The following is a 20,581-nucleotide window of genomic DNA, read 5'->3' as shown; positions in this document are numbered from 1 at the left end:
AATTGGCTGGAGACCTGAATATGCTTGAAAGGACGCAAGCTAATCATGAAGAAAGGAATTTCATTTCTCACGTCCTCATACTACTATATCTGTTCTATTGTTTGATGAATTTGATCTGATGAATTTGATGTCATATTCTTCACTGCTGAAGTATATGAGTCCGTAAGATGCACTAATTCTTCTGCAAGATGATCAACCCAAAGCCACTGAGTGGGTCCTCGATAGTGGATGTACAAATCACATGACTGGTGATAGGAACTTATTGATGGCCACTACTTTATCTCCATTGCGTAAGAAGCATATCACCTACGCTGACAAAGGAAAAAGTAAGGTATTGCGTCTAGGTAAGGTTGCGATCTCAAAGGATAGAAACATGGACAAAGTCATGCTTGTCGAGTCCTTAGGGTTCAACCTCATGTCTGTCTCAATGCTTTGTGATCTTGATATGGTTGTTGTGTTTGGCAAGTATCATTGTGTTGTGATCATGGAAGCTGACAATTCCAAAGTCTTCGAAGGCTTTAGGAGAGGAGACTTGTACATTGTTGATTTCTCTACAGGACCACAACATGCCACATGCCTACTTGCAAAAGCTTCAGAAGGCTAGCTATGGCATGGACGACTGGGTCATGCTGGCATGAGGAACTTGCACACGCTCGTGAAGAAGAAGCATGACATTGGCATCGAGGGTGTCAAATTCCTCAAGGATCACCTGTGTGGAGCTTGTGAAGCTGGAAAGATGACCAAGGCCAAGCATCCCTCAAAGACCATCATGACTACCACTCATCCATTTGAATTGCTTCACATGGATCTATTTGGCCCTACTCATTATGCCACATTTACTAACGTTGCATCTTTATATGGCTTTGTCATTGTTGATGACTATTCTCGTTACACATGAGTGCATATCATCACTTACAAAACTGAAGTGCAGGAAGTCTTCAAACGATTTTCCTTGAGGGCTTCAACCAACTTTAGTGTGAAGATCAAGCACATCAAAAGTGACAATGGAACTGGGTTCAAGAATACTGGCCTTGATGACTATCTTGATGAACTTGGTATTACTCACGAGTTATCTGCTCCTTATACTCCTCAGCAGAATGGCATCGTGGAGCGCAAGAACAGGACTCTTATTGAGATGGCTTGCACTATGCTTGATGAATACAAGACATCTCCTCGCTTCTGGCCTGAGGCAACTGATACTGCGTGCCACATCATCAATAGGGTATATTTTCACAAATTCTTCAAACTGACCTCATATGAACTCCTCACTAACACGAAACCCAATGTGAGTTATTTCAAAGTCTTCGGTGCTAACTGTTGGATTAGAGATCCTCATCAAAATTCTAAATTTGCACCTAAAGCACATGAAGGTTTTACGCTTGGTTACGGAAAGGACTCGCACACCTATAGAGTCTTCAACACCTATCACCACAAGGTTGTTGAAACGGTAGATGTGTGGTTCGATGATACTAACGGCTCACAAAGAGAGCACCTACCTCCTGTGCTATATGAAATATCACCTAAGGAATCCATTCAGTTCAAGGCTACAGAGGATGTCATTCCTACCGAAGAATCTGCTGAAGAAGTCATTCCAGAACGTGAAGAACATCATGCTGATGCACCTGAAGAAAATGCCTCTGAAGAAAATGTTGAGCCCCCTCAACGTCGTCAACCCGCTCATCCTCGCATTGCTAATGTAGTGCAGATTGAGAGAATCATCAACGACATCAAAGCACTAGGTCCACTCACACGCTCAAAAGCTTCACATTTGTCTAACTTTTGTGGGCACTTTGCTTTTGTCTCTATCACAGAGCCCACCAAAGTAGATGAGGCATTTCTAGAGCCTGAGTGGATTCAAGCGATGCAACATGAATTACATCAGTTCGAGCTCAACAATGTCTGGGAACGTGTCAAGTGACTAGACCCACGCAAGCACAATATCATCGGCACAAAATGGATCTACCGCAACAAGCAAGATGAAAATGGCCTTGTGGTGAGGAATAAGGCACGGCTTGTAGCTCAAGGCTATACACAGGTTGAAGGAATTGATTTCGATGAAACTTTTCCACATGTTGCTGGACTTGAGGCTATTCGCATATTGCTTGCTTATGCTAACCATCATAATATCATCTTATATCAAATGGATGTGAAAAGTGCATTCCTCAATGGTAAGCTTGAGGAAGAAGTATATGTTGCTCAACCCCCAGGTTTTGAAGATCCAAAGCATCCTGACAAAGTCTTCAGACTCAACAAGGCCCTCTACGGCCTCAAGCAGGCCCCTCGGGCGTGGTATGATACTTTGAAGGAATTCCTCATGAAGAAAGGCTTCAAACCTGGTTCACTTGACCCAACTCTTTTCACCAAAACCTATGATGATGAATTATTCGTGTGCCAAATCTATGTTGATGATATCATCTTTGGCTGTACTAACCAACGTTACACTGACGAATTTTCCTATATGATGAGTGAGGAATATAAAATGTCTATGATGGGAGAATTGAAATTCTTCTTAGGTCTTCAGTTTCTTCAACAACGCAATGACATCTTCAAATCTCGGGAGAAATACCTCAAAGATGTGTTGAGGAAATTCGGCATGCAAGATTGCAAAGGCGTCAAAATCCCTATGCCCACAAATAGCCATCTATGCACTGATGAAAATGGTATTGACTTTGATCAAAAGGTATACCACTCCATGATTGGCTCTTTATTGTATCTATGTGCATCTAGGCCAGATATTATGCTTAGTGTTTGCATGTGTGCCCGTTTTCAAGCTACACCAAAGGAATCACACCGTAAGGCTGTGAAGCATATTCTTCGATATCTATCTCACACACCAACACTTGGATTATGGTATCCCAAGGGCTCGGCTTTTGATCTCATTGGATATTCTGACTCTGACTATGTTGGTGATCATGTTTTTGTGCAAGTCAACATCAGGCACATGCCATTTCCTTGGATGATCCTTAGTATGTTGGTCCTCGAAGAAGCAGAATTGTGTATCACTCTCTACTGCTGAAGCTGAGTACATTGCTGTTGGTTCATGCTATTCTCAATTGCTATGGATGAAGCAAACCCTCAAGGACTACGGCATCAATGTGAAGAATGTGCCACTCTACTGTGACAAGGAGAGTGCCATCAAGATTGCTCATAACCCAGTTCAACACTCAAAGACAAAGCACATCCAGATTCATCATCATTTTTTTGTGATCATGTGTTGAAGGGCGACATCTCTATCGAGCATGTGAAGACTGAAGAACAGCTAGCCGATATCTTCACAAAGCCCTTGGATGAGAAGAGATTTAGCAAGTTGCGGTGTGAGATAAATATCTTAGAATCTTCGAATGTACTTTGAAAAGGACACACACCCTAACACTTACGAAAATTGATGACTTAGATGTGAAACACACAAACTAACGTTTTTATTCAATCAATGAAGGCTAACCCTCTCAGTGTGAAGAAATTAAGATGGCTCTTCCCCCACCTCCACCCTCCCACCCCCTCCCGGTGGCCATGGCGATGATAGTGATTCTCCACCGATCCATCCACCCAAATCCTTTTCCTTTCCAATGGATCCATTTGGTGACCCATCATCCATTGCCCATCAACTGGATTTCTCGTTTGGTCATCGATTCAAAGGTGAGATCCGTAAGTTCTTCCTGTCCTCGATCAACGCTATCTCATCATCCCATGGGTTCATCATGGTGGTAGCATTTGCCCGGTTCTCCTTCCGTTTGGGTGCTCTCAACTTGAATTTGGCACTTTCTGCATGCACTGGAGGCAACTATAAAGATTTTGAGGTTTCTCATATTAGTGGCAATGTATTAAAGTTCAAGGTTTGCTCCAAAGTAGTGGGTTTTTATTTGGTCTGGAAGATCTTCTTTCATTGCAAGAAATTCAAATGTTATTTCCACCTTTGGAGTGGAGGAGGGCCAAATTGGGTTTATGGAGAAAAATTTTGGTATAAGGAAGAAGATAATCAATGGTCACTGGTCACTCATAACCGTCGAGGTAAACATTCTACCGAAGTTCCTATCAAGCAAGTTTTTCACAGAATCCTTGATATTCCTCTACCCTCTTCCCATAGCCATGGATTCCATAGCTCAGAATCTCATATGCTAACCGGGGCCAATACTATACCTGTTGATACATCTCATCCCCGAAATGCATGCTTGGATGATCGTGATCATCGCAATATTGTTGCACCAACAACCCCGGCCATGCATAGCGGATCGGTGGTTACCAGGCCTATTCAAAATTCAAATAATGCTGTGGTCCGTGAGGCTCCAATTGGGCTATATGATGGGAATGGGCCGCAACCCAATAACTCAGAAGTTGGAACGTCTACTATGGCCCAAGGACCAGTTGATCATAGTAACCTGTTCTGGCGCAAATGCCTAGGCTATGGTCATACGCGCTTTAATTGCAGCAATAAAATTAGGTGTCGCGCGTGCTACAGGTATAACCATATCACGAGATTTTGCCTAAACAGGAATATCTCCAACTATACTTATCGGGCCAAACGGCCAGCTGATGCTTTGGCCGATAAACCCCCTGCCCAACTGATAGACGCCTCATCTCCCTCCACCAATCTCCCACCTTCCTCTGCTCCGCCCACCACCTCTGAGATGGCGTGCTACCCTTGCAACCCGCTCCCCCATCTTCCTCCCGGCACTACCATCATGGCCTCTGGTCCGCTCCGTGCTCGTCGTGGCTACGTGGTGCTGGGTGGCGAGCTTCCATGGTCTGCGATGAGTGGGCCATCGCCACTCTGACACCAGATGTTTCTGTTGAAGAATTCCATGGCGCCATTGCTTTGCTCTCCAACTTTCTTGAAGGTCGTGGCTGGCGTATTAACTACACATCTAGATGTGGTATGGGTACTTGATAACCCACAAGTATAGGTGATCGCAACAGTTTTCGAGGGTAGAGTATTCAACCCAAATTTATTGATTCGACACAAGGGGAGCCAAAGAATATTCTCAAGTATTAGCAGCTGAGTTGTCAATTCAACCACACCTAGAAACTTAATATTTGTAGCAAAGTACTTAGTAGCAAAGTAGTATGATAGTAGCAGTAATGGTAGCAAAATAATAGTTTTGGTTTTATAGTGATTGTAACAGTAGCAACGAAAAAGTAAATAAGCGAAGAACAATATGTGAAAAGCTCGTAGGCATTGGATCAGTGATGGATAATTATGTCCTATGCAATTCCTCATGCAACGGTTATAACATAGGGTGGCATAGAACTAGCTCTAGTTCATCAATGTAATGTAGGCATGTATTCCGAATATAGCCATATGTGCTTAGGGAAAAGAACTTGCATGGCATCTTTTGGCCTACCCTCCCGTGGCAGCGGGGTCCTATTGGAAACCAAGGGATATTAAGGCCTCCTTTTAATGGATTATTGGACCAAAGCATTAACACTTAGTGAATACATGAACTCCTCAAACTATGGTCATCACAGGTAAGTATCCCGATTATTGTCACTTCGGGGTTAACGGATCATAACACATCATAGGTGACTATAGACTTGCAAGATAGGATCAAGAACTCTCATATATTCATGAAAACATAATAGGTTCAGATCTGAAATCATGGCACTCAGGCCCTAGTGACAAGCGTTAAGCATAGCAAAGTCAAAACAACATCAATCTCAGAACATAATGGATACTAGGGATCAAACCCTAACAAAACTAACTCAATTACATGATAGATCTCATCCAACCCATCACCGTCCAGCAAGCCTACAATGGAATTACTCACGCACGGCGGTGAGCATCATGAAATTTGTGATGGAGGAAGGTTGATGATGATGATGGCAACAGATTCCCCTCTCCGGAGCCCCGAACGGACTCCAGATCAGCCCTCCCGAGAGAGTTTAGGGCTTGGCAGCGGCTCTGTATCGTAAAACGCGATGAATCCTTCTCTCTGAATTTTCTCTCCCCGAACACGAATATATAGAGTTGGAGTTGAGGTCGAAGGAGCATCAGGGGGCCCACGAGGCAGGGGGTGCGCCCAGGGGGATAGGCGCGCCCCCCACCCTCGTGGATAGGGTGTGGGCCCCCTGACGTTGATTCTTTCGCCAGTATTTTTTATATATTCCAAAAATAATCTCCGTTGATTTTCAGGTCATTCTGATAACTTTTATTTCTGCGCAAAATTAACACCAAGGCAATTCTGCTGAAAACAACGTCAGTCCGGGTTAGTTCCATTCAAATCATGCAAGTTACAGTCCAAAACAAGGGCAAAAGTGTTTGGAAAAGTAGATACGACGGAGACGTATCAACTCCCCCAAGCTTAAACCTTTGCTTGTCCTCAAGCAATTCAGTTGACAAACTGAAAGTGAAAAAGAAAAACTTTTACAAACTCTGTTTGCTCTTGTTGTTGTAAATATGTAAAGCCAGCATTCAAGTTTTCAGCAAAGATTATGTACTAACCATATTCACAATAACATTTAGGTCTCATGTTTACTCATATCAATGGCATAATCAACTAGCGAGCAATAGTAATAAATCTCGGATGACAACACTTCCTCAAAACAATCATAATATGATATAACACGATGGTATCTCGCTAGCCCTTTCTAAGACCGCAAAACATAAATGCAGAGCACCTTTAAAGATCAAGGGCTGACTGGAAATTGTAATTCATGGTAAAAGAGACCCACTCAAGTCATACTCAATGTAAACTAACAATAATACATGCAAATGACAGCGGTGCTCTCCAACTGGTGCTTTTTAATAAGAGGATGATGATCAGCATAAAAGTAAATAGATAGGCCCTTCACAGAGGGAAGCAGGGATTTGTAGAGGTGCCAGAGCTCGGTTTTGAAATAGAGATGAATAATATTTTGAGCATTATAATTTCATTGTCAACATAACAACCGAGAGATCTCGATATCTTCCATGCTACACACATTATAGGCCGTTCCCAAGCAGAATGGTAAAGTTTTTACTCCCCCACCACCAACAAGCATCAATCCATGGCTTGCCCGAAACAATGGGTGCCTCCAACTAACAACAATCCTGGGGGAGTTTTGTTTGCAATTATTTTGTTTTCATTTGAGCATGGGAGTGGGTATCTCGGTGACTAGCCATTTCTCGTGAGTGAGGAGCGGAGTCCACTCCTCTTGAGAATAACCCGCCTAGCATGGAGGATACAGACAACCCTAGTTGATATATGAGCTATTTGAGCATACAAAACGGAATGTTTATTTGAAGGTTTAGAGTTTGGCACATACAAATTTACTTGGAATGGCAGGTAGATACCGTATATAGGAAGATATGGTGGACTCGTATGGAACAACTTTTGGGGTTTATGGAGTTGGATGCACAAGCAGTATTCCCACTTAGTACAAGTGAAGGCTAGAAAGAGACTGGGAAGCGACCAGCTAGAGAGAGCGACAACAGTCATGAACATGTACTAAAATTAACCAACACTGAATGCAAGCATGAGTAGGATATAATTCACCATGAACATAAATATCGTGGGGGCTATGTTGATTTTGTTTCAACTACATGTGTGAACATGTGCCAAGTCAAGCCACTCGAATCGTCCAAAGGAGGATACCACCCCATCATACCACATCAAAACCACTTTAATAGCATGTTGGCACGCAAGGTAAACCATTATAAACTCCTGGCTAATTAAGCATGGCATAAGGAACTATAATCTCTCACTGTCATTGCAAACATGTTTCATTCATAATAGGCTGAATCAGGAATGATGAACTAATCGTATTTACAAAAACAAGAGAGGTCGAGTTCATACCAATTTTTCTCATCTCAATCAGTTCATCATATATCGTCATTATTTCCTTTCACTTCCACAACCGAATAGTGTGGGTAATAATAATAGTGCACGTGCATTGGACTAAGTTGGAATCTGCAAGCATTCAATTCAAGAGAGAAGACAAGGTAGTATGGGCTCTTTGTTAGATCAAAAATAATGCATATGAGAGCCACTCAACATTTTAATCTTGGTCTTCTCCTCTCGACCCCCAAAGAACAAGAAAGAAATAAAACTATTTACATGGGAAAGCTCCCAACAAGCAAAAGAAGAACGAGAAATCTTTTTGGGTTTTCTTTTTAATTACTACTACTACAAGCATGGAAAGTAAACTAGCTAAAAGCTAAAACTATTTTTTTGGTTTTTATCAAGGTTTTTCAAACACACAAGAAGAAAGCTTAAAAATAAATTAAACTAGCATGGATGATACAATGAAAAAGTATAAGCACCGACAACTAGCATGAGTGTGTGAACATGAATGTAATGTCGGTGAGAAATACGTACTCCCCCAAGCTTAGGATTTTGACCTAAGTTTTTCTATGCCCATGGATGGCCTTGTGGATATCCGAAGTTGAAGCTAGGTCATACTGAGATGCATCAGCTACTGCCTGAAGGGCTGTAGCTTGGAGGCGGGCTGCCTCCATCCTCCTCTCGTACTCGTTCGCCTCCTCCCTGGTTATAACATATCTCCCTTTTGCCTGAAAGTCAAATAAAGCAGGTGCAGGGAGAGCGACATGATAGGTGCGTCATCTGTCAAAGATTAGTCGGTACTGGAGGGGACTGATCATTCCTCTCAACAAACTGATGACGAACCATAGCATTATAATCTAAATAAGCAGGAGGCAACTCAATATCTTCTCCGCGTATGGGTATCTCAAGAAAAGTAGCTAAACGGGTTGCATAAATTCCACTAAAGAAATCTCCATTAATACTATTATTATGCAACCGACGTGCAACAATGGACCCCAAGTTATATTGTCTATCTCCTAATACAACACTCTTGAGAACAGTAAGATCGGGAACGCACATGTGACATGCCTCGTCCTTACCGTTAATGCATCTACCTATAAAGAGAGCAAAATAATGTATGGCAGGAAAATGAATGCTTCCTATGGTAGCTTGTGTTATTTCTCTAGATTCCCCCACAATTATACTAGCAAGAAAGTCCTTATATTCAGATTTGCGAGGCTCACTAGCACTACCCCACTATGGGAGTTTACAAGCAGAATTAAAATCTTCTAAGTCCATGGTATAAGATTTATCATAAAGATCAAACAGGACAGTTTGAGAATTGCATGATGATGTAAATTTAAATCTTCTCACAAATGAATCAGTTTAATAGAGGTACTGCCGGCACTTATCTGACTCGAAGCTCTCAAGGTCAGCGTTACGCACATATGCTTCAAATTCCTCCTTAATTCCTGCCTGGACCATGAACTTTTCTGGCGGCCATTCACAAGGCCGTACTTGAGCTTCTCTTGGTAGTTCATGGTCCAGCTCATGTATCGCAGGCCTTGGTCTTGCTTCCTTGAGGAACCACCTTGGTACATTTTCCAAAACATATTTCTTCCTCTGAAAAATTTCTGAAATTTTTAGTAACTCAAAAATAAAAGTGCACCAAACTCAACAAGATTGAAATTAACTACTCCTAGAAGTGCCTAGAGACCATATCATGCATTAAAACTACTTTTGACCACATAAATTTGACATGCAAGCTCAAGAACAAGGTCACCTAAGCAGCAAAATTTTGCAATAAAAAAGCACTAGAACAAAAACTAATTGGACCATTGGAGCAGTCACATACCGAAGAACAATCCCCCAAAGCAGTTTTGTGAATGGAGATTTGAGCAAGGAGATTGAAAATGGCAGCAAGATGAGCAAGAACTCGGGTTTGAGCTGGCGGGTGATTTTTTTCTGGAGGAAGACGAAGTGTGTGGGTGCAAGAACAAGTGGAGGGGACCCACGTGTGGTCCACGAGGTAGGGGCGCGCCCTCCACCCTCTTGGACACGTGGTGGGTCCCCCTGGTGTGTTCTCAGTGCCAAATATTCTCAAATATTCTAAAAAAATCATATTAAATTTTCAGGGCATTTGGAGAACTTTTATTTTTGGGGTATTTTTTAATGCATGGATAATTCAGAAAACACACAGAAAATACTATTTTTGCCTTATTTAATATAAATAACAAAAAGTAAAAAGAGGGTACAGAGAGTTGTGTTTTCTAAATTCATCCATCTCATGCTTATCAAAAGGAATCCACTAACAAGGTTGATCAAGTCTTGTTAACAAACTCTTTTCGAATAACATGAAACAGGAGAATTTTCGAATAACACTAGGTTATCTCAACGGGGATATGCATGTCCCCAACAATAAGAATATCATATTTCTTCTTGATAGTAGGAAGAGGAAATTCAAAACCTCAAATAGTAATAGTTGAAAATTTTCCAATAGAATTGATACTGTGGACTTGAGGTTATTTCCTCGGAAAGTGTATCGTATGCTCATTACCATTAACATGAAAAGTGACATTGCCATTGTTGCAATCAATAACAGCCCATGCAGTATTCAAAAAGGGTCTACCAAGAATAATAGACATACTATCGTCCCTGGGAATATCAAGAATAACAAAGTCCGTTAAAATAGTGGCGTTTGCAACCACAACAGGCACATCCTCACAAATACCGACAGGTATAGCGGTTGATTTATCGGCCATTTGTCAAAGATATTTCAGTAGGTGTCAACTTATTCAAATCAAGTCTACGATATAAAGAGAGAGGCATAACACTAACACCGGCTCCAAGATCACATAAAGCAGTTTTAACATAGTTTCTTTTAATGGAGCATGGTACAGTTGGTACTCCTGGATCTCCAAGTTTCTTTGGTATTCCACCCTTATAAAAGTATAATTAGCAAGCATGGTGGAAATTTCAGCTTCCGGTATCTTTCTCTTATTTGTAACAATATCTTTCATGTACTTAGCATAAGGATTCATCTTAAGCATATCAGTCAAACGCATATGCAAAAAGATAGATCTAATCATTTCAGGAAAGCGCTCAAAATCCTCATCATCCTTTTTCTTGGATGGCTTAGGAGGAAAGGGCATGGGTTTCTGAACCCATGATTCTCTTTCCTTACCGTGCTTCCTAGCAACAAAGTCTTTCTTATCATAACGTTGATTCTTTGATTGTGGGTTATCAAGATCAACAGCAGGTTCAATCTCTACATCATTGTCATTGCTAGGTTGAGCATAAACATGAACATCATCATTAATATTATCACTAGGTTCATGTTCATTACCAGATTGTGTTTCAGCATCAGAAATAGAAATATCGTTGGGATTCTCAGGTGTGTCAACAACAGGTTCACTAGAAGCATGCAAAGTCCTACCATTTTTCTTCTTCTTCTTCTTAGAAGAACTAGGTGCATCAATATTAGTTCTCTGAGAATCTTGCTCAATTCTCCTAGGGTGGCCCTCAGGATACAAAGGTTCCTGAGTCATTTTACCCCCTCTAGTCATAACTCTAACAGCATTATCATTTTTCTTATTATTTAATTCATTGAGCAAATCATTCTGAGCCTTAAGTACTTGTTCTACTTGAGTGGTAACCATAGAAACATGTTTACTAATAAGCTTAAGTTCACCTTTAACTCTAGACATATAATCACTCAAGTGTTCAAGCATATCAGCATTGTGTTTCAATTGTCTACCAACATAAGCGTTGAAATTTTCTTGCTTAACAATAAAATTATCAAACTCATCTAAGCATTGGCTAGCAGACTTATAATGAGGAATTTCACCTTCATAAAATCTATAGAGAGAATTTACCTTTACTACCTGTGTCGGGTTATCAAGACCATGTATTTCTTCAATAGGTGGTAAATTCTTAACATCTTCAGCTTTAATACCTTTTTCTTTCATATATTTCTTTGCCTCTTGCATATCTTCAGGACTGAGAAATAGAATACCCCTTTTCTTCGGAGTTGGCTTAGGAGTTGGTTTAGGAAGTGTCCAATTATTTTCATTAGTCAACATATTATTCAATAGCAATTCAGCTTGATCAATAGTTCTTTCCCTGAAAACACAACCAACACAACTATCCAGGTAGTCTCTGGAAGCATCGGTTAGGCCATTATAAAAGATATCAAGTATTTCATTTTTCTTGAGAGGATGATGAGGCAAAGCATTAAGTAATCGGAGAAGCCTCCCCCAAGCTTGTGGGAGACTCTCTTCTTCAATTTGCACAAAATTATATATTTCCCTTAAGGCAACTTGTTTCTTATGAGCGGGGAAATATTTAGCAGAGAAGTAATAAATCATATCCTGGGGACTACGCACACAACCAGGATCAAGAGAATTAAACCAAGTTTTAGCATCACCCTTTAATGAGAACAAAAACAACTTAAGGATAAAGTAATAGCGAGTTTTCTCATCATGAGTAAACAGGGTGGCTATATCATTTAATTTAGTAAGATGTGCCACAACAGTTTCAGATTCATAGCCATAAAAAGGATCAGATTCAACCAAAGTAATTAACTCAGGATCGACAGAGAAATCATAATCCTTATCAGTAATAATGATAGGTGAAGTAGCAAAAGCAGGGTCATAATTCATTCTAGCATTCAAAGACTTTTCTTTAAGCTTAGCTAATAATTTCTTAAGATCAGATCTATCATTGCAAGCTAAGAAGTCTCTAGCAGTTTCTTCATCCATAACATAACCCTCGGGCACAACAGGCAATTCATATCTAGGGGGAGAATCTTCATCATCACTTTCATCAATATTATCAGTTTCAATAATTTCATTCTATCTAGCCCTAGCAAGTTGTTCATCAAGGAATTCACCTAGTGGCACAGTAGTATCAAGCATAGAAGTAGTTTCATCATAAGCATCATGCAAAGCAGAAGTGGCATCATCAATAACATGCGACCTATCAGAATCAATAGCATGTGTAGGTGTCGCAAGTTTACTCAAAACAGAAGGTGAATCAAGTGCAGAGCTAGATGGCAGTTCCTTAACTCCCCTTGTAGTTGAGGGAAAAATCTTAGTTCTTTGATCTTTCAAGTTCTTCATAGTGATCAGTAGATATAAATCCCAAGTGACTCAAAGAATAGAGCTATGCTCCCCGGCAACGGCACCAGAAAATAGCCTTGATAACCCACAAGTATAGGGGACCGCAATAATTTTCGAGGGTAGAGTATTCAACACAAATTTATTGATTCAACACAATGGGAGCCAAAGAATATTCTCAAGTATTAGAAGCTGGTTGTCAATTCAACCACACCTGGAAACTTAATATCTGCAACAAAGTATTTAGTAGCAAAGTAATATGATAGTAGCAGTAACGGTAGCAAAAGTAATAGTTTTGGTTTTATAGTGATTGTAACAGTAGCAACGGAAAAGTAAATAAGCGAAGAACAATATGTGAAAAGCTCGTACGCATTGGATCAGTGATGGATAATTATGTCGGATGTGATTCCTCATGGAACGGTTATAACGTAAGGTGACACGGAACTAGCTCCAGTTCATCAATGTAATGTAGGCATGTATTCCGAATATAGTCATACGTGCTTAGGGAAAAGAACTTGCATGACATCTTTTGTCCTACCCTCCCGTGGCAGCGGGGTCCTATTGGAAACTAAGGGATATTAATGCCTCCTTTTAATAGAGTACCGGACCAAAGCATTAACACTTACTGAATACATGAAATCCTCAAACTACGGTCATCACAGGTAAGTATCCCGATTATTGTCACTTCGGGGTTAACGGATCATAACACATAATAGGTGATTATAGACTTGCAAGATAGGATCAAGAGCTCACATATATTCATGAAAACATAATAGGCTCAGATCTGAAATCATGGCACTCGGGCCCTAGTGACAAGCATTAAGCATAGCAAAGTCATAGCAACATCAATCTCAGAACATAATGGATACTAGGGATCAAACCCTAACAAAACTAACTCAATTACATGATAGATCTCATCCAACCCATCACCGTCCAGCAAGCCTACGATGGAATTATTCACGCACGGCGGTGAGCATCGTGAAATTGGTGATGGAGGAAGGTTGATGATGACGATGGTGACGAATTCCCCTCTTCGGAGCCCTGAACGGACTCCAGATCAGCCCTCCCGAGAGAGTTTAGGGCTTGGCGGCGGCTCTGTATCGTAAAACGCAATGAATCCTTCTCTCTAATTTTTTTCTCCCCAAACATGAATATATAGACTTGGAGTTGAGGTCGGAGGAGCATCAGGGGGGCCACGAGGAAGGGGGGCGCGCCCAGGGGGTAGGCACGCCCTCCACCCTCGTGGACAGGGTATGGACCCCCTACGTTGATTCTTTCCCCAGTATTTTTTATATATTCCAAAAATAATCTCCATTGATTTTCAGGTCATTCCGAGAACTTTTATTTCTGCACAAAAATAATACCAAGGTAATTCTGTTGAAAACAGCGTCAGTCCGGGTTAGTTCCATTCAAATCATGCAAGTTAGAGTCCAAAACAAGGGCAAAAGCGTTTGGAAAAGTAGATACGACGGAGACGTATCAGTACTGCTCTAATCCAGTTTACTACTGCTTGCTCCTCCGATACTGCTTTTAGCAATAGTCCTTATCAGATTGGGGATTCAGTCTTGAGGATCACTAGGCAGGATAGAGGTAGGAAGTATCGCAACATTACGTTCACTCATGATGTTTGGCTTATGTTTATGAATTACCCACTGGAGTGCTGGGATGTGGGCGTTGTTAGTCGTACTGTTTCTCCTTATGGCAGGTTTTTGATTTGGAATAAAGACCCGAGAGATAGAACCAGGATCATTGTCAAAGTCAGGGTTATGAATGTTGATACTATCCCCATTAGCATTGTTATCCTCCGTAACCTTGATGATGTGGGATACGGGGACTCTTGGAAATGTCCTACTTATATCCTCTCGCGTGAACTGATTGGCTAACAGGGTGGAGATGAAGATCCTCTCCCACCTGATGGAGGTAATCCTCATCCCCTCCGTCATGTACATGGAGGATTCTGGCATGATGAAGTCCTTGGTAACATTCCCATGGATCAAGTGGTGATCAATCCTCATAATGAAAATCTTGGTGCCCCTTATGAGGATGTACATGCTGCTCATAGTGACCACATCAACCGCATGATGGATAATAACAGTAACTCTTTTTCTATGATGGGAGAGACATATGTTAATATTATTCCTCCTGCCCATGAGCATGTTGGCAGTCCTCCACCTGCACATGAGCCATATGTCTATACTTGTCTAGATTTTATACCATTGGAAAAAACTATTCCAGTACAAAATACTCAGCAAGCTGCCAGCCCTGTTTTTATTCCTCAAAAGGCAAACATGGAGTACAATGATGTTCCCTCTTCTAGTGCTTCCCAAAACCAGACTTGTAACATTGCTGTTGAAGGTTTAGCTGAGCACATTAATGTTCTCCAAGATCTTGTGAACAATTTGGTTACCAATGCTCAGGATATAATTCCTAAACTTGGAGGAAGTAAAATTGTGAATGCATGTTGCAAAGTGGTTGATGTTGAAGGAACAAATGGGATAAACAAAAGATGCTTTCTGCAAATCCAAACTGCACCAGTACATCATGTGCCCACTAGTTCTATCAGTCTAGAAGAGATCACAGAGCAGAGCTTCCATGAAACTAACAAACCAACCTGCAGGCAGAAAAAGAATAAGATCATTGATGAACCTCAAGTCAGAAGAAGTGATAGGATTGCACTTCTTACTAAAGGTTTCAAGTGCAAACAGGATGCTGTTGCTACAGATCTAGTGGCAGGACCTTCCATGTCTGATCCACCCTCTCATCTCTCCAAGAAGAGGGAGAAGAATGTTGCTGTTAACATGGGCCCACAATTTGAAGCCACAGTGATCAACAAAAACGCACCTCCTCCTCCAGTTTTACCAATGGACACTCTGTAGGCCATTGGTACAGGACCATGTAAGATGGCACCTCATGAAGTGTCAAGCAAGGTCCTGCAGTATGACAGAGCTGATGATTAATCACAGTACCTCCTCTATGGGCATGGGTGGCTCCCATAACTGCCATCTCATGGGATTTAGTTGCTTGCATTTTGTCTACTTTATCATGTTCAAATGCCTGCATGCATTTGTTATTTTCATGGTTTGTAATAATTTCTACCTATGAACCTCTGCTGTAAGGTTAATACTGCTTGTGGCACATGCTATCAGTGCTCTCCTAGTTATTTCGTTGCAAAGTCCGCTTTTCAATGTTATTTGATGCAGTTTCTCCTAAGAATACAGAGCTTGCCACTTTATATCTTCCTACAGAAGTATTTTCAGTTTGTTGATCATGTGGTGCTATTCCACAACATGACTGTTAATAATCACAAGCAGTTTGTCCATGAATAGACAATGGTATATTCTTAATTGGAATGTTAGAGGCATCAACTCCACTGTTAGATGGGATGATATTAGGCAGAAAATAGATGAAAGTTCTTGTTGTATTATGTCATTCCAAGAAACCAAAAGAGATCTTTTTGATACTGCCTATTTAAAGAATTTCTGCCCCAAAAGATTCAACCAATTTTGTTACTCTGCTTCCAATGGAAATTCAGGAGGTCTCATAACTATCTGGAATGGCAATTTAGTGAATGGAAAGGTGATCTCTCATAATTACTTTCAGATCACTATTGAATTCTCCTCTACTATTGATAACACCACATGGTATATTACAAATGTCTATGGCCCTAACTCTGCTGAAGGAAAACAGGAGTTTATTGACTGGATGACAAATCTCAACACTCAACACAATAAACTATGGATGATTTTGGGTTATTTCAATTTCATTAGAGGTCTTGAGAACAGGAATGAACCTGGTGGAAATCCCCAAAGTATTATGTATTTCAATAACATCATCATCAACCTTGATTTGGTTGAAATTCCCCTCAAAGGTAGGTCATTTACATGGAGCAATAAGCAAGATGAGCCACTACTTGAAAAGTTAGATTGGGTGTTTACTAGCTCTCATTGGACTGCCATCCATCCCTCAACTATGGCCATCCCACTGGCTAGGATTACCTCAGATCATGTCCCTATAAAGATACAGATTGATAGCAATATTCCTAAAAGCCAGATATTTAGATTTGAGGAATTTTGGACTGAGTTTAATGGTTTCATTGACATAGTTGAGGATCACTAGAAAAACACAATCTACTTCTCAGATTCTGCTAAGAATATTTTTGCAAAATTCAAAGCACTTAGAAGAGGTCTGAAAAAATGGAGTAAACAGTTTTCCCAACTCAGTAAAATCATTGACAACTGTTGTTTATATGTGAAAATGCTTGATGGCATTGAAGACCAAAGAGCTCTCTCCATCATGGAGTATAATTTCAGGAAAATTCTGATAGCACATACCAACAAACTCCTTGAGGCAAAAAGAATTTATTGGAGGATTAGAGCCAATATTAGATGGTCTAATCTGGGGGATGAAAATACTAAAAAAAGTCATGCCATTGCCACTCAGGTCTTCATACATAATTACATCACTTTTCTTAAAACCTCTGATAATTTCTATGTGTATCAACATGATCATAAACCTGCTATCTTATGGGCCTCATTTAAAGAAAGAATTGGTACTTCTAGTGATACTTCTCTTAACTTTGATATATCCCATCTTGCAATAGAGAATGATCTACAGGACTTGGGTAAGCCTTTTTCTAAAGATGAGATTGATGATATTATCAAGAAAATGCCCAATGACAGATCACCAGGTCCTGATGGTTTTAATGGTTTGTTTATGAAGAAATGCTGTCATATAATCAAGGATAGCTTCTACAAATTCATTGATGATTTCTATAATGAGAAATCCAACCTGGAGCCAATAAATACTGCTTATATTACCCTCATCCCAAAGAATGATCAACCTGAATCTCCCAATGATTTCAGACCTATCTCTTTAGTAAGTATGACTATTAAGATACTTACTAAACTTCTGGCTAATAGGGTCCAACCTATCATCATTCCAAGGGTCAGCAAGCACCAGTATGGCTTTATTAAATCCATAAATATTCAGGACTGCCTTGCTTGGAGTTTTGAATACCTCCACATGTGTCACATATCCAAAAAATAAATCATTTTTTTCAAAATAGACTTTGTGAAAGATTTTGATAAGGTGGAGTATAATGATATCTTATACATGTTAAAGCACATGGGATTTAGTAGCAAATGGATCAGGTGGGTTAAAATGATTCTATCTTCAGCATCTGCATCAGTAGTGCTAAATAGAGTACCTAGTAAAACAATACATTGCAAATGTGGTGTCAGGCAGGGAGATCCTTTCTCTCCCCTCCTTTATGTCTTGGTTGGGGAACTGTTGCAAATATTGGTTAATGAGGCATGGAAGAATGATATCCTAAAACTTCCCATTGACAGTGCATTCAGTGAAAGCTACCCAATTATACAATATACTGATGATACACTTGTCATTCTGCCTGCCATTGAGGACCAGATTATTAGTTTCATGAATATTCTGGAGTCCTTCTCCAAATTTACTGGTTTAGTAGTAAACTTCAATAAATCTTCATTGGTTCCCATAAACATCTTGGATGACAGGGCACAACAACTGGCCAATATTTTGAACTATAAGAAAGAGTCTATGCCTTGGGTTTGCCTATGGGCTCTACTAGGCCAAAAATAGATGATCTTATGCCCATGGTTTCTAGACTAGATTCTAGATTATCTGGTATTGCATCCATGATGACATACCCAGGTAGGCTCATCCATCTGAAGGCCATCATATCAGCTCTTCCAATCTTTGCCATGTGCAGTATCAGAGTGCCTTTTACCATCTTGGACCACTTTGAAAAATCTAGAGGGAACTTCTTATGGTATGTGAAAGGTATTAATAAGAGTGGGAAATGTCTTGTGAAATGGGAGAAGGTTTGTTTACCAAAAAAAGGCCGGCGGTTTAGGTGTCCTAGATCTCAGAGTTCAAAACAAAGCTCTGCTTACTAAATTCTTATACAAGTTTTTTAACAGAGTTGACACGCCTTGGGTTAAACTAATATGGAACTCATATTATGCTAATGGTGATCTTCCCAGTTTTTCAACTAAGGTTGGCTCATTCTGGTGGAGATAGTGCTGCTCCATCCTTGAAATTTTCAAACAAATGGCAGTATGTAAGGCTGGAAAGGGAGAAACTATTACCTTGTGGTCTGACAAATGGGCTGATGATATCCTGGAGAACACTATGCTACACCTCCACTCTTATGCTAAGAACAAACATATTACTCTTGCTCAAGTAGCAAATATGGATGTGGATAGCTTCTATGATATGTTTTATCTTCCTATGTCTTCTATTGTTGTCCAGCTGACTAATATTGTCAGAGAGTTGATTAACAATAGATATGGAATTCAATCTGCTCACATATGGCAGTTCTATTGTGGTAGCACAAAGTATTCTAATAAAAGGATTTATCTGGAATATATTGGTAATCCACCAGATGCTCCCAAGCCTTTTCAATGGACCTGGAAATCATGCTCCCTCCCTAAACAAAATTTTTTCTTCTGGTTGCTCCTACAAGACAGACTCAACAACGGATATCTCCTCGTGAGGAAGAGTTTCCATATTAAAAGCACCAGATGTGTCCTATGTGATGATGAGCCCAATGAGCAATTCATCCACTTATTCTTCAACTGTGATTTTAGCCACAATTTCTGGTTATCTACTGGATTTCAATGGAACACTGATCTAAACCTGATGGAGATGCTTGCGGAAGGGAAGAAGCATAACAACATTTGTTGCTTTAATGAATGCCTAATTGCAGGTTGCTGGAGCATTTGGAAACACAGGAATGGCATCATATTTGATCACCAGACTAGAAATACCAACCAATGTATTGCTAGCTTCAAGGAGCACTGTGACATGATTATCAAAAAAGCTAGGCCTAGTTTGAAAGAAGGAATGCAATCCTGGCTAGACTATTCGTGAACTAACCTTGTTTTGAACTCTTTGAAAATTCTTGTAACTGTCCATCATATTAATAGAAAATGAGTTACAGTGGGGGCCTACCCCACTGTGTGTTGCTAAAAAAAAGTGTGAAGAAATTAATGAAGAATTTGATTCTCAGAGCCCTACGAAAATTGTACGCGGCGTGTGAAATCATCATTCTTATATGGTGGGTCACGCCACCAACAAAAGTTGAAAATCTTCAATTTGAGTATGTCGGTGTACAAAAGTAGGGCCTCTTCTTTTGCACCCCTTTACTTGTGCACGGGCAGTCAGGGCCGCGCCCATGGCCGCACTAAGCAGGGCAGAGGAGGGAAGCCGGAGCACAAGACGACCAAAGCAATGCCAAGACCAGAGGCACAAAGAGAGCAAGAGGGCGAGGTGGACTCCCCCGACAAGACCCTTGCCGGGTGGCTTCCGCAGCCTCGGCAAGATCCTTGCTGGCGCAACTTGCCTGACACCAGCAGAGCGCGCCATCCTTGAGCCCAAGGGGTTCCAACACCATCAACCATATTGGAACCAAGGCTCGGGAGGCACTTCCGTGGGGGCATGCAGATCTTTGTAGAGATCATAGATACACAAGATCATATGGGAACCAGAAGACGACGATCCTTGGCAAGATCCTTGCCAAGAAAATCCACGAGACCCCCGACAAGATCCTTGCCGGGGACGACCATGGTGCCACAGCGAGACCCTTGCCGGGCCCTCGGCAAGACCCTTGTCGAGGACACCTGCGAGGCCACAGCCAGGCCCGCGTCTGCCAAGACTCCACCGCCGCTCCCATACAGCTGCCAGCTCGACCAG

Source organism: Triticum aestivum, chromosome 2A, assembly GCF_018294505.1.
Source record: "Triticum aestivum cultivar Chinese Spring chromosome 2A, IWGSC CS RefSeq v2.1, whole genome shotgun sequence".
Taxonomy (NCBI): domain Eukaryota; kingdom Viridiplantae; phylum Streptophyta; class Magnoliopsida; order Poales; family Poaceae; genus Triticum; species Triticum aestivum.
This window is presented reverse-complemented; position numbering follows the sequence as displayed.